This window comes from Anoplopoma fimbria, chromosome 15 (assembly GCF_027596085.1).
Source record: "Anoplopoma fimbria isolate UVic2021 breed Golden Eagle Sablefish chromosome 15, Afim_UVic_2022, whole genome shotgun sequence".
Taxonomy (NCBI): domain Eukaryota; kingdom Metazoa; phylum Chordata; class Actinopteri; order Perciformes; family Anoplopomatidae; genus Anoplopoma; species Anoplopoma fimbria.
In genome coordinates, this window is record NC_072463.1 from 20,842,256 (window position 1) to 20,858,338 (window position 16,083).

At 39.5% G+C, this 16,083-nt stretch overlaps 1 protein-coding gene across 3 annotated transcripts in view; it reads left to right on the top strand.

Annotated features, from left to right (window-relative positions):
• The window catches only part of c15h14orf180 (chromosome 15 C14orf180 homolog), a 138,256-nt gene that overhangs the window by 108,619 nt on the left and 13,554 nt on the right, over window positions 1-16,083 (top strand). Inside the window, exon 2 of one of the 3 annotated variants that reach the window (XM_054613842.1) lies at window positions 13,673-13,810. The exons of the other annotated variants lie outside the window; for them this stretch is intronic. The gene's annotated coding sequence lies outside the window, so the exon portion shown is untranslated. The remainder of the gene's footprint in view (window positions 1-13,672; window positions 13,811-16,083) is intronic. 3 annotated transcript variants of the gene reach the window in all.

Below are 16,083 nucleotides of genomic sequence, written 5' to 3' on the forward strand. Positions count from 1 at the left end.
AGCGGTTCCCCTCAGAGAGAAGGGCAACAGACATCAGAGTCGGGGCAGTTTATTTGGTCAAATCTGCTCTTCCTCTCTGAGGAAGGCCTAAAGCTCACACATCCTCTCCATTCAAAACCCACATCCTCTAAACACATGCTTGCCTCCTTTCTTTTCTCACTCTGTAAGTGAGAAAGTGCACAGTGGCTAAAAAGGCACACACACACACACACACACACACACACACACACACACACACACACACACACACACACACACACACACACACACACATTACCGCTCAGTTCTCGCTTTCACAATAATGCTTTTCCCCTCTCCCCAGCAGCCCACTTTCATTTGTTCAGTAGTGAATTCTCTGGCTGTTAAACTGAAGGATTGACTGTGGTGCTTGTCAAGCTTTTATCTTTTGCCCTGATTCATTTTCATTTCCAGTATGAAAGGGAGGACAGAGCGGCATCCACTGCTATTATTTTGTCTGAGACAAGCCGATCTCGCAACAGAATCCAAAGACATATCATCTTGTGCGAGTCATCCCATTGTTTCTCAAAGACATTGCAACATTACTGTACTAAGAGAGATGATTGCAGTAGAATTTTATGGACTATTACAGTGAGAGCGATGGATCCGGTGACCACAAAGTAATGACGTCAATCTGCTCCTCACCACTGAGTTTAACAATGCAGAAATGTGATTACAAAGGGAAAACTGTTTATTTATGTGTTATTACTGCTTCAGAAATTGCACCATTTTGTTTTCTATAATAACCACATTCTCTCTAAAAGGACCATTTCACAAGTTAAGTAGCTTGTCTCCTTCAGTTTAAAGGATAGTCATTTTCTGATGGCCGTGTCCTGTTTTTGCCGTTTCCAGCATTTTCTTAATGAAAGGACAAGTAGGATTTCCAGGGATGTCCAAGTTGTTTTAATAGGCTCTTTAGTATCAGCAAAATCTGTTGATCCTTGCAGTCCCTTCTTCTGTCTCTATAGAATGAAAATGATCAAACTAGAGATCTGATTTACTATCCTGGACATTCAATTAACATAATTGTGTGAAAAGGGTTTTTTTCTCTGCATATTCAAACGTGAAGCCTAGCATCCCCATATTGATGTGACTATAAATGGTAGCTCCACAGTAGCAGACATGAACTCTCCTTGACAGAAAACAAAAGGATGTGAATAAAGGGGAACTCCTGCTCTTGTAAAAGCTTCAACCATGGAAAGCTCCACCACCTCAGCATCATAAAGATAAGAAGACAGGTGTTTTCTATGCTCTCCAGCCAATATGCCACTGTGCTGGCTTTTGTTAGAACACACACACACACACACACACACACACACACACACACACACACACACACACACACACACACTTCTTTGGATGGATGCCTTTTACGGCTCACGTCACAGAGAAATACACTTCTAGTTCGCCTGATTGTTGTTGCCTGCTGGGAGGTTATCAAGCTATTGTCACTGTTACATTGGTGGAACTAATGGAACTGATAGGGGTGTGTTTGCCGAGCCCAATGCATTTGAATACAATACTGTTATGTGTAGGTTTATGTGGCTTCGATGTGGAGCTGCATGCGCTTCATTTTTAATAATAATTCATGATAAATTCTACAGCTGTGAATAAAAGACAACAGTAGTTTATAATGAGCTGAAATACCTCAGATTGAATGAACAAACACTGTGGATGTGACTGCAGCCTTCCTAGTTTAAAGTAGGACCCGTCTGCCCTCTTCAGGCCTGGAAAATAATAAGGACATATAATCTTACCAGTGTACTGTATAGCAGATGATCAGAATCTGAATGTCATAAAATCCAATTAACCCAACAGGTGTGGCAGGTGCGGCGTTGGGTGTATCTCAGTAGGTGTACTCCCCCACCACCACCACCCCACCCCTCTTGTCTTTTTTTTTTCTTCCCTCCAAGGCCCTGTAGGAAAATATCTAACTGAACTCACCAGGTAACTTATTTGCAATTAGATTTGTTTTATTTGCCCCATTTCTCCCCAGCAGCATCTGTAGCTGCTACTGGAGCCAATTACTCCCTCAGTAAAAAGAAGTGCAGAACAGATCTGGTTCTCTCTCTCTCTGACTCTCTGTCTCTCTCTCTGACTCTCTGTCTCTCTCTCTGACTCTCTCTCTCTCTGTGTGTGGGTGTGTGTGGGTGGGTGTGGGTAGACACAATAGAGAATCAAGCTACAGTGTGTATTTGCTGCAGTGTATGTACAATTTGTGACAATTCCCATCCAGGGAAGGGATTCTCTGGGGGACTTCCAGGAAATTACACCTTGCTCTCGTATCACTCGATCATCTCCGAGCCTGTTGAGCCTCCCACTTCCTCACCGACTCCCCCCGCTGCAACTGACACAGTTACTCCACCAACGTATGGCACCGAAATGTTACAGCAGCCATTTTTTTTTTTTTTTTTTTTTTAAAAGCCATTTCATTTTTTCACTCTTGTCCTGGACTTGCGGTAATGGGCTCCTCTCACTCTACAGGGTTCCATCTGTAATACACATTCAACCCAATATTCGTTGACCTCCAACAGCGGATGCAATTATAACAGGCCTCATGCCCTACTGCACTGCGCTGGCAGACTGGTTTTAGCCGGGCAGAGGCCGGCGCTGTGCTCTATATGCACCGTGAAGTTTTCCCTCTCCAATCCCCTCAGGATTGAATTTAAAATATGAAATAATGAAAGCCAGAAGGCAAAAATCGACCTCTTAATGGCTCTCAAATCAGAAATACATCCTTGCACATTGAAACAGTACAATACCTCTCTGATTTCTTACAAGCATGTGAAGCAAAAATGAAAAGGTGTAATCTTTTTATTGATAGGCCTCTGCACAGAGTTAGAGGAGTATTCCTTCAGGATTATACACAGACCCTCTCAATCTTTAGTCCAGGGCCACATAAGGTCTGACAGTGAGCTGTGTGATTCTATACAGAGATCTTTACGTACATTACAGTTGGATGGTCTCAGGAGGATGGAAGATGGGGATCAGGAATAAAGTCTTACAGTAGATTGCTCTCCATCGATGGTTTCAGTAAGTGCAATTATTTCTGAGGTTTCACTCCTATTGGGTCCATTCTCCTCTGACAAGAAGTTAATCAGGCAAGAGGCATGGTGAACCCACATATATTGGCTGGTTAGCAGGAAGTGACTTGAAAGATGTATGTTAGGCTTTAGGGATTCCCCACTGTGATGCACCAACATCACCAGACAAAGAATAAATCAAGGGAGAGAAACTGAAAATTGTGCACAAGGTGTTTCCATGCCAAGAAATCTTGTTTAAAGGCCACAGCTAGACCCTTTAAAAGGATCAGTGCATGGCTTTAAGTAGCTATTGAAAGGGTTTTCCACAGGAGACCGTATCGAACATCCTGATATGAAATGACTCTCTTAAACTCCTGTTGTGTTAAAACCTGAAGATTTTTAGCTATACCGGCGGAGCTCAATGGATGGCAATGTCAGTTTGTCATGCAGTACGTCTATCCACTTTATTTCTATACCATGTGATGACATTTGTTGTTTTTAGGGAAATGTTTCTTATAGGAATGATTGTCAAGAAATTTAGTTCAGACATCCTTTTCCCTTAGGCTGAATTGTATTAACTGTAATGATCCACTGACTTTTCCTGTAGCACGATATTTCAAAATGTTTCACAAATTTGTAAATTAACTTATCTTATCTTAAATTTGTCTCATTTTTTAAGTAATGCGTATAAATTAATTGGAATAGGTATAGATAAATTCCTTCTTTTGTAGTCAAAATACATGGATTGGTTTTGAATATTTGACTCAGCATCATCTACAGTGATTTAATTTTAAAACATTTAGATACAGCAAATACAATATGTGTGTGTATATGAGAGGACATTAATAGCAAAAGGCATATGTAAACCTGTTTTAAACCCCGGAGATTAAACTGTGCTTGAATGCACAAGGTTAACCTACAACAGTGATTACAACAATAAAACATTGTTGATTTTATTGAATACTATGCCAAATTTACAGTAATGCAGTAGTTGGGAAGTAGCAGGGAAGGGAAGTATGCCCTGCATTGTTAGAAACATAATACTTCATCCAAAATCACAAAGAGACGGAAGTTAATGTTTACGTTTTTAATGTGAGTTCATGACTCTCTACAATAAACAATACCATGGAGAGTAAATCTGGACAGGTCCTTACTTGATTTTGTCTATTTGCTTTGTGGGTACAACCCTCCCCTCATGATTTGGCAGTGAAGCATTTAAATTATAGCAGAAAGCAGCATGTGTTTTGGGATACTTTCTTCAGTAATAAAACCAATATTGCAAGATAATTACCATGGATTTTACAATATGCCCACTGAATCTTTCCTAGAGGGGAAACGGTCATGCGTTTGCAGATGGATTTTGCTTTTTATTATCTCACAGTAAAACATTGCCTCACTATCTAGGATGTAATACAATAGCCTAGCTTTATAGTCGAGGGAACCTGCAATAAAAAAATAAACGCATCAGCGGTTGCATACCAATGTAATGTGCAACATAATGCATATTATACATTATGTACTCATTTATAGGTAATTAATGTCCAGATTGGCCCACAGTGTAGATGCTATCATACTGTAAATAGTCTCTGTTACAACTGAAGTTTACTTCTGTACCATTTGATATTTGGCTGACTTGTTCAGAGCTCTACAGTGTATTTTTGTTCCTGAATAGAGTTCTTCATAGATAAATCTTCAAAATATTCAAGTACTTTGGTTATTGATTTCTGTCAGAACTTGATAAAATATATATAACTCTTATTCTTAAGGACAAAGGCATGTTTGTTTTATTGACTGGAACGTGACAGGGATGATGGGAGCGAACGAGGGATTGACATGTCAAGGCTCCTGAGCTGCATTGAAATTGAATTCCTGGTATGCATCATGGCTGCATTCAACTGATATAAGGGAATGGCTTACCTTTTTATCATCCAGAATGTCCCTAAAAAAGACGTTAAACCAACTACAGGGCAGTTGTGTCTAATTATCAACCTTTATAGCAGACACAAATCCACTCCCAGCTCTTTCCAGCCACCCATGTATATACCTCAGTTTAATTTACTGCTTGGGAGGTAATTCTGCAGTTTTAGTACATTTTACTTCAGCATTGTATGACAGAAAAGCAGCAGTACATCCTAAGACTCACAGTAGCAGCAGGTTAGTCTCTCCGACTGTCTCTTTGCAGCCTGTCAGAATGAGCCATGGCGGAGCAGGTGGGCTTGTCCCACTACAGAGATGTATGCATCAGGAAGCTGTAAATCCTCCACCGCCTTCCATTTGTTTACGCCTCCTGTTTCCCGCCAAACAAACTACTAGATTTCCCATGAGAGTTCCCAACCCACACACAACGTTATCAGTGGACATGCTTTACGGGCGTCACAGCCAGATGAAAACAGTTAAAACACCATTTTTAAAAAGCTGTGTTTGTGCGGAGGGGAGAGCACGGTTTAGATTCAACTCAATTATTAGCACAAAATGAGAGGGTGTGCTATAACTCGGCATGCCTATCATGCCTGTCGTTCTTTGAATAAATGCTTTGATTCATTTTGAGACCAGCAATTATGCTCAAATTTTATTTGAATCCATCTTCTGATTCATGCATCAAACACTAGGGCAGGTGAAGGAGGAGCAGGAGCTGACATAGAGTGGGAAAGCTAATTTGTCAAAGCAGTAATGCTGGTACAATAGTGCTTATCCAATAACACATATAATGTGGATCTGGTGGCTTTTCCACTTTTTATTTTAAACCATGTTAATGACATGATATAAAGCATACTTTACATGTTGGATGTCAGACTACAAACATGCTGCTTTTCCTTACTTTAGGATCAGATTTGTTTTATTTGAGGAGAATCGTTTCTTTGATGGCAACGTCATTATAAAGAGTATGCACACTGAGTTTTCCAGCTCTTTCTCTCTTTAAGGAAAACCAAATTATGGCAAAGCTGCCATCCCAGATGGATTCTGTTAATTAGGTGCAGTGAAATGTCAGCACAAGCTCTATATATATATATATATATATATATATTATTTTTTTTTTTAACACTGATGGTTTAACCGGGGCTTCATCTTGCCTAAACCTTGTGCGAGCGTGTGTGTGAGTGTGTGCACCTAATATTTGAGTTTTATGTCTCTGTGCCAGAATGTTTTATTTATGCGGTGCCTCACAGACGAGTTGACATATTTCACCAGTGAAGGACGTGACCCTGGTTGTTTATTTCCCATGATGAAATTGTCCAGAGCCTGATGACTCCGTAAATAAACAGTTCATGGAGCAGTAGCTCATGGCTTCCGGTGACCAATGTAATTCTTAATGTGTAATCATCATAGGGCAGATGTGCCCATACAGGTGTCCTGCAGCTTCTTTATTGTAACAATTCAAAGAGACTCAAGAACACCACCTGCATCCTCTCGATATAAGGGGCCGCGTTTGTCTCAGGGTGTCATTTCTGTGTCTAAGAATCCAATTTATAGGTGTGACGCCTCCCCCACCACTTCCACAGTGTCATTTCTGTTTAGAATGGTCTCAAATATAAAAGAACTGCCAAACTGAAGAAAAAAAAAACGTACATGGAGCTTCTCTGCATGACTTTGTTTGTTTGTTTTTTTTGTCAAAAAATAATAGAGGGGACAATATTTCATGTATCATTCTAAAAAAGATACGACAATTGGACAGTTATCAAAGCTAAGGCAGCAAAGGACAATAGTCCTTTCACAAGAATAGATTTTCTGGTGAAGTCTATAATCATAATAATTTATTTTGTTTGTTGTTTTATGCTTAAAGATGAAAATACATCCTTAATTTCAGTCTGTTTTATGGATGAAACAAAAATGCAATTACTGGGTTAGTGCACTGATAATAGAGAAATGTAGGCCCCCTTTTTAAAGGTAATTATACATTTTATTATTATAGCCTGCTTATTGAAGGAATGTGTTATCTACAGTTATTTTCAATTTAAATATAGTCTATGTAATGAAAATGCAAAGGCATTATATTTTTATCCCCCTTCACTGGTAACTTTGGCTTCTTTTGATTCTGCACACAACATGACGGTCTTACATATAATCCTGACGGTACAAGACGGACAAACATCTTCTCTGGCACAAAGAATCCAACAATCTTCTTGCCATGGAAGGGACACATCATCTGGGCCTCCCAAACCCAATTATACCCAATAAGCAGACCTGCTCATACAGAATTGGATCTAATTTACTGACAATTAATGGACATCATGTGGCAGGAGTTGTCTGTTAACACCAGAACAGCTGAAACCAGGGCTACAACGCAGAAACAGGAAGTCTGGCAACTGCTGCAATAGCTTACATTAGTGATTTTTCTTCTTGCTCTTCCTTTGGTTTAGAAAATCTGTTTGAGCTCAAACCATTATCTTCTGAAAAATGTCGGGTTCAAAAGTACAATAGTACTGTATACAATCATTTACTTCCTGAGATGCATTTACTAAAAATTACTTATTGCAATCCAATCTCATTGTACCGTCTTAATTGAGCTATGCATGTTCTATAAGTCACCATTCGATGGAGTTTTCTACCCAAGCCACCTCACCGTGCTTTGTCAGCACAATTTACTGCTTATAGATCCACTGCATGGACAATCTATAAAGTCCTCCCTCCTCATCACGCCCACACAGCTGTTAGAAACTGTGTTGCAGAAGGTGAAATTAAAGGGCCAAGCAAACAGGAATCTATAAACATATTATGTCCTGTTGTTAATGGAAATGTCATCAGCAGAAATTTCACAGCTCTATTGAGCGATGAGCCAATTTCCCTGACTCTCTCTAAACCACTCGCATGTAAAACGATTGGAAATTCACAGGATTAAGTGTGTACAGTAGCAACGGTTCACCACAAAAATAAAACTACCAAACTTTCCAACAAATTAAATTTAAAAGCCTCTTATCCTGGTTTTAAATGGACCATAATAAAAATGAATTTGAGAGTAGAAGTGGAGAGATTGTCTTGTAGGTTGAATAATGACACATAAACATTTACTGTGTGTGGCCAGTCACTGCCCTTCTCTACCTCTCCACAATAAGCCCCATACCTATGGAGTGATTATAGAGTGAGGTGTGTGCCTCTGAAGCCTATACCAGTGGTTGATTGACCGTGACACAGACTGCCGAGGCAGCAGCATCACACAGTCATGGCCATTCTGTGGGTCACCGGATAGGGAAAGAGACAACGCTTGACCTTTAATTTCATCATGGGCATCCCTTAAAACCTGTGTTGAAGAAAAAGTATTTCAGATCCAATTCTGTAGCTGGTTCACATGAGTTACAATTATCTGTGAAGTGGAGACAGAAGGTTACAACAAAACTGTAGAATTCTCTCTGACCAGAATCAGTTCTGGCCATGATTATATACAGGGTCACAGGAAATAAGGTGAACAAACAGTGAAGGCTGGGTTTAACTAATCTTCTCTGGAAAGAAAAGAGACATTGAAACTATCAGCACTCAAGATATGTATTCTATGTTAGTCTCAGAGGGAGGGCATCTCAGAGACACAACTCGCATGTCTGTCTGGGTGGATTTACAAAGGCTTAAAACAAGTCTGTTTCACAGAGCAAAGGACCTCTCACAGGGCTGTCCTGTGCTCTTCTTCACACTGCATCAAAGGTTTCACTCAATGTAAAATCTTTTCTCAGCACAGAGCTTACTGTTACAGAGAACTGGAAGGAATACACAAAGACAATGTAAAAGAATATTCAGAAAAGTAAAACTAAGTTGTATATTTCTTCTTCTGCACATGTGAGAGGTTTCTTATATGAAGTCATTCAGGAAGAACAGATCAAATTAAAATTTTCTTAGCGTTACATTGAAAAGCAGGAGTTGATATCAGAGGGCTGTTTTGCCTGATAGTTTTGCTCGACTAAACTATGCTACTCTGATCAACAGTAAAATCTAACAAATTACCATTTCACCAGCATGTAATAAGAGTGAAGATGAAATGGGTTCTGCAAAGAGCTTCAGTTTATCAGATTAGTAGCATGCAGTAGTCCCTGAGCTGTTTTAGGAAGGCTCTCACAGCAAGACTAAAGAGGTGACATGCAAATTCACATTTTAACAAGATGTTTCAATAGATCAGCCTTTCAAAGGTAGCAGTTCTGTGAGGCTGTGCTGTGTTTTGAGCAAAATGCTCGAACGAATCAGTATTCTAACATGCTCAAATTAACAATGGTAACAATGCTAACTGCTGATGTTTAGAAGGGATTTTTTTCCCATTTTCACCATGTAAGTGCTAGCATGACATTTGCAAATACGCACTATACAAACTACAGTTGAGGATGGTAGGAATGTCATTAGTTTTGCAGCTTTTTGCTCATAAACCACCTTGTTGTTAATAGTGCTAGAGGAAAATTCTCGGAAGTTATTAGAAATTAACCTTTAGGGGAACGTGTGTCAAATTGTATGACAACCCATCTAATAACTGTTGTGATATTTCACTCAAAACCAACCTTGTCAACCTCAAGGTGGTTTTTAGTGGAAAATTAACAGAATCAGTAAATCCACGCAGATAGCTTGGCTAAAAATAAAAGAAAGTACCTTCAGGAAGCTAATACATGTGTTTTGAGGCTTTATATTTGTGCTGCAAGCGGAAAATTAAAACATTGTCAAATCATTAATGATTTTAGAAACAGGAATTTGAATAGAAAATAACATGTAGAAAATACATTTAATCAGATTGTTCAATACAAACTGGGATTTCAATTAGAATTCAATTTTTTTTTTCAGTTGCTTTGACGCTTATTTCCCATTGCAATTGACCTGCACTACAATGTCAATTTCTTTATTTAGCAATTGTCATCCAAAACAGTGTCATTATCTGCTCTTATTTTTGAAAACAGCATTCATGGGATGTTATCAAGCTTTTCAGTAATGACACTGTAGTAACACACTGTAGTAACACACAGTAGCTCTGTTGTGGCTGTTATGTGGTTCTTTGTGGCTCAATTTAGACTCCTAGTGGAGAAAACTGAAAACACCCTTATCTTACAGCTTCCTCTCACCTCAGATTCATCTTTAGACACTTGTCTGTCCTGAAGACTGCCAGCTGAAGATGTTTGCTTGTATTCAGCTCATAAATCACTGGGCTTTGGTGTTGTTATAAAAAACCTCCCAGATCTCATCATCATTTTTCCCCTCAGACACCTTGAATGGGAGAAAGCAGCCAAATGTAACCACTTTGATGAAGTGGCCCACACCTGCCTGATTGTGCAGGAAGAGGGGGGACATGGGTGAAGGAAGATGATGAAATGATTATCAGCAACAAGGCCGGTGAGGCGGCAGGTGTCTTGTTGACACTTGAGCCTTATTGACAGGTGGCATATGCCTTCTATGAATTCATCACAGAAATGAACCTTGTGACCTTTGCTCAACTAGAAAACCCCTCAGGCTGATGCCAGTTGGCATGGCAACCTCCTGTGCTTTGACGCTGTGTGGACAACACATTTAAATCCTAAAAGCTTTACATGAGTGTACTGTCAGCTGGACATGAGGTACTATGTAGCTGATAAAACTCTCTCCGTGGATGATCTGCTGCCTATAGATTGAGTGCACTTAGCTTTTTTTTATTATTATTAATGTGTCATCTATTTATTAGTTTAAAAAAAGAAAAAATCCCTTGGATGCTCTGAAATGATTTTTGCATTATGACCATGCAGTGTGAAAAAGGGTTACATCTACAAGACCTGGCAGAGATCCTGTGACTCTAAGCATCATGATGTCCCTGTTAGTGAGTAAGCAGCTGTGGCGTCACTGTTCCTATCCTACACTCTGACATCATGTCTCATAAGCATTTAAAGGGACAGAGACCACAGCAGGAATAGAAGAGACGTATGTAAGGAGAGCTTTTGAGGTGAGTTAATAATTGTGATGGTTAAGGGAGTGTAAGAGGACGAGAAGGAGTAGGTGACAGTCTCAAGCAGTCAGAGACAAGTCAATGTAACAGTAACAGTTCTCTCAGAATAAGAGGGCCATGAGACACCAGTGCCTATAAGGATTTTAACCATCAGCAGATTAAAGATTTACCTGTTTTACTCACATTAAATGACAATCATTCAGTTAAATTCTTGTGTGATAGGTGGTTGTCATGCATGAATAAAGGCTCAGTACTACTGCCTTATGTGCAGTGCTGTATATTTAGTCAAGTATTGAGTTTATTTTGAGGAACTTGTACTTTACCTGAGTATTTTAATTTCATGTTAATTTAAATTTCTACTTTCCTACATTTCAGAGGGAAATATTGTTATTTTTATTCAACAAGATTTATTTAATAGTTGTGGTTACCACTCGGTTTGATTTTGCATACCAAATATTTAATCAGCTTATAAAATATGATACATTATAGTTAAAATGCCGCCACAGTTGTTTTGAGTTATATGGATGATAGAAATGCTAAGATTGAAGTTACGCAAAGCTACATTTGCTGGAATTTACATGAGGTCAACGTGTGCTAAAAAGAATGAATAAGATGAAAATTGTCGACAACAACATTAGAAGAGCCCATTCTCCCAAATGTTTTTTTTTTTTCATCTTGTTGCATAAAATAAAAATAGAATCAACTTTATACTTATACTTTAGGGTGTTGTTATATTGCCACTTTTCTTTAAAGGAGATGACATATGCTCATTGTCAGGTTCCTACTTGTATTTGGGGGTCTACTAGAACAGGTTTACATGAATTAATGTTCAAAAAACACAATTTTCTCATTCTGTCATTCTGAATATACCTGTTTTCACCGTCTATCTGAAACATTTTGTTTTAGTGTAAGCCCCCTCCAGTCAAAAAACGCCCAATCTGCTCTGATTGATTTGTGATGGAATATAATGCATCTTTGCAAAGGTAGTTCTCGGGCCGTGTGTGGAGAAACTCGGATGGGGGGTGGTATATTGTAATGAGCCTGCGTGTGAAATAGGAAGGGGAGGCAAATCTGAATGGCTTGTTGAATTACGGTTTATGATGTAGGCCACAAAAAACTGACTGGGTTGTCTGATTTCAAGGTTTGTTGGCTGGAAGGCATTCCATATATGCAAATTAGTTTTTTATGATACAACCCCTTTAAGTCATATTTCTTTCACCGCTGCTTATATCAGCATCATCAGCATAGTCTAAATCTTTTGTTACATATTCTCTTTTTTATTCTGTTTTACTTCAAGCATTTGTGGTTATGAACCATATAAGAAAAAAAATGACTATTACACCAGTGATTTCTGACATTAAAATGTTTGAAGATGAGACTTTTCTTTAAATACAGAGATACACAGTATTTTACCCTGTTTTGCAAAGCTTTGTTGAAAATGTCGTACTATTTACCATCCACACATTGTCCACTAGGCTGTGCAAGAGTGGAGCAAAAGAAAATGAGCCCAGCAAAGGTGCTGTATGAGGCTTTCCCTTTAATCAACAGTTCTTAATGAATTGATTTTAACATACTGTGATGAATCATTATAAACCCAGTTAAGAGACTGATATACTGTATGTGACCCTTTTAAAATGAATCGGCAATGAGGATTCAAGTAATAACGCCCCCATAGCCGTGATTGTATAGGATCTATGATTCATACTAGAATGTTCTGCTCATAACTGAAGCACTGTTGGCATGAGAGCTGACCAAAAATAAGTCATAAAGAGTGTGAGATGATGTATAGATGTGTCATAATCTTAGCTGGGGGATTTGCGTTACTGTTTACCTGAGCAGTGTTTGTCAGTTAAAGTCACTGGGTCAGATAATTGAGTAAAAAGAGACAGATGGTGGCAGCATTTACTGCTGATTACATGGAGGTCATAAACTGCCTTTCAGTAGCTGGTGCTGTCAGGTCCAAGCTTGTTAAACTGCCAGAGCCTGAATCTTAGAGGGTTGGGGACTGGAGGGGTTTAAACATTTGGCCAAGACTAGAGACTCCAACATCTAGAGTACAGGCAGAGAATATGTATATCATAGCATGGATGCAAAGTATCATTTCTGTAACAGTGGAGCTTTTTCAACTTTTAGGATCTCTGATGTGCCTTATAGCAAAACAAGTACTTGATCTTCATCTCACATCAGTGAAGTTGGCATACTGTAGCCAGGGACATAGCTGCTGTCACTCATACAGAGTAAAATATTCCATACCAGAGGCCTCTAGGCTACAGCAAAATTGCATAGAGTGGCTGCATGTGCACAATGCAGGAAATATAAATAGTATATGCTGATGTAGGGCCATGCGCAGTGTTGTGAAATGACAACAGGGCACAAGAGAGGCAATGTTCCTCTGCAAACCTGCTGGACAATGCAAAATGCATTATTCTAACAAATGGTTTATGAACTCATCGAAGATTAATGACCTTATGGTAAGTCAGAAGAAGAGGAATGTGCAAATATCCACAGCAAGAGGAGATTTTAAGAACAAAATAAATAGATTTTAACCCTCTGATAAAGTTTTGTAGTCATTTAGTGGGTGTATGCTGTGATATTTTTACACCAGCTGAATATGTACTCATTGCACAGTGTAAATTTATATTATACAAAGAATTAACACTAATTGAATATATTGAGGTTTACTGCATTGCAGTAACCTGTTGATGATTTATATCTGTGGATAAGTCACTGTTTCCTTCTTCTCTGCGTTCTGTTGTAGGGCCTGCTCACCATTCATTTGCATTAGTCTGGTGTATCGGCTTCCCTGGAATCGGGAGCTGGGGAGAGTGTTTACTGATCACACTGATGTATTTGTCTACAAACTCCGTAAGACAGACAATCAATATTCCAATTACAGGTAGGTTTCCATTCTTGCGCTGTGGAGTAGCGAATATCAGTCAGTATCTTTGTCAAAATGACTGTCAGTACATGTACGCAAAGGTGTTTGGAGCACGATGTGAGCAAATGACTTGCAGCCTTGTGGTGCCACTATATCAAATTAGTCAGTGTCCAAGCTACAATTTTATATTAACGTGTTAGAAAAGCAGACGTCGGTTGGTAAAATGTAAATCTTCACTACTGCTGAACAGTTCTCCAATCTATGATATGCAAAGTTGGAGCTAGTGTACAATATTATAGGGATTTTCCAAACACAATGTAAAATATGCTGAAAAATAACTATACATTTTAAGTCTACGCATGGTGACAATATTCAAAAGTGTGCCAAGACTTACCTTAATTGCAAAATTCAGGGCTAATATTTTGAAAGTCTGTGGCATGTGCTATAGACAGTGGACAGCTTTGACATACTGATCTGCATGACTGGAAATATTGTGAATCTGGAAGTTTCCTCCTGCTCTTTTTCTTAATGTATTTCATTTAATTTTGTCTATGATGTGTTTTAGGTATCTGATTCTATATATTTAAAACTAATACATATGTTTTTTAAAAAAGGAATGATTTAGAAAAACTCAGTGTTTTTGTACCTCCAATTTCACTCAAAGTAACTAGAACTTTACTTAACCGCCCAACATAACAAGCACAATGGCTTTTTAAAAATACATATTGCTGGATTGTCATCGTATCAGAAATGATGCGTCATAATGCTTTTTCAGCTTGAAAGGGTTGCAGTCCTGCCTGGCTGAGTTTCCTGTTGCATGGTTGTTGTCAAATGTTGTTAACATGACGACAAGAACATCCCGTGCCGCCTCCTCTCAGCTGATGTGCTTCTGTTCAGCTTGACTGGCCTGTAATGAGGAGAACGAGCCCACTCTTTTTCAATTAGGACTGAACACAGAGAGTCAGACAGTGGCCTTCTAACTCAATCACATCAGAAGCTTTGCTTACTTTTGCGCTGCATTCTAATTCAACTCTATTGCTTCCACAGTAAAGTGAGCACAATCACCTGTCTGTGTTCCCCGGTACTCCAGGTGGATGGGATAAAGCAATGCTGAATCAGCATAATCAAGTCCCGCCGCTGTTCAAGATGCTGTTAGTCCAAAATGAACAGTGTTCTGACCTGCCAGTGCAAGTTTAATGCTCTCTGGTCCCCCAGTCTAATGGCATTCACAACCAATAGAATCCCATCTAGCTTAGCTAGGTGCATCAGACACTAATGGAGACTGACTCTGCACATTTGCTTTGTGTTTCCCCCCATGCATTTCCTCCAGCTACTACGTTTGTGTCCAAATGGAGCGATGGTGTGGAGAAGTGCTGCTCTCAAAGTCGAGACCCATTCATGATCCTCTGGATCATCCGTGGATCATGTGCTGTGGTCGTATCTCTTCTTCTCCTTTCCCTCCCTCTCTCTCCCCAGGCACAGATTGCCCTAACAGTAATGTTGATTTGCAGAGTGTGAAGAGAAGTGAGCACGCATCCAGAGGAGGCACTCCTTGTGAATACATATTTGTCGTCCTTGTTTGGATAGTGAGGGTGCTTTCTCTCTCTGTCATAGAGAACAGTGGCTGTTCCTAATGACCCTGTATTTGCATCAGCTCTCTTGTTTGCTTTAGATTATTTAGAAAAGCTTGCTTTCTCTGAGGTAATGTGAAACGCCCTCACACAGCATTTATTCTAGTTTGCTTGTTGGTGCATACTTCTTATGCACTTCTCATTTATAAATCATAAGTCGGGCAGTAAGACTTAAAATGGTTCTCTCACAGACTGTACTGTAGATATACATAATGCACTGCTCTGTGAATGCACAGTAGCAGGGAAATTAGGTCAAACTGGAAGAAAATGCAAGTCTTATTATATACAACACTTAGATATACATCACAGGACATGTGCACACTATATGTGGTTTTTATCACTGGAGAGAGATTCAGTGTGTTAAACACACGCCGGCAAGGCTACTGTACATGAGCAGAGCAGGGATTGGTCAACAGCTCTGCCACTCAAACAGCAAACACTCCCCGACTTCCTCTGTCCTCCTTTCCTGGTGCAGCCTGGGAGGAGGGAGGGGAATGGATCTTTTCTATGTGGGTCGCCGGAGCTCCCTCAGCCTGTTCCTTACCACCTGTCCTTGACTTACAGTGCTCAGACGAGACTGAGTGGAAGCTGTGCTGCTCACTCCTCCTTCTGGCTCCTATATGTCTGTGTTTATGTGAACAGCTGCATTTTTTTTTAATC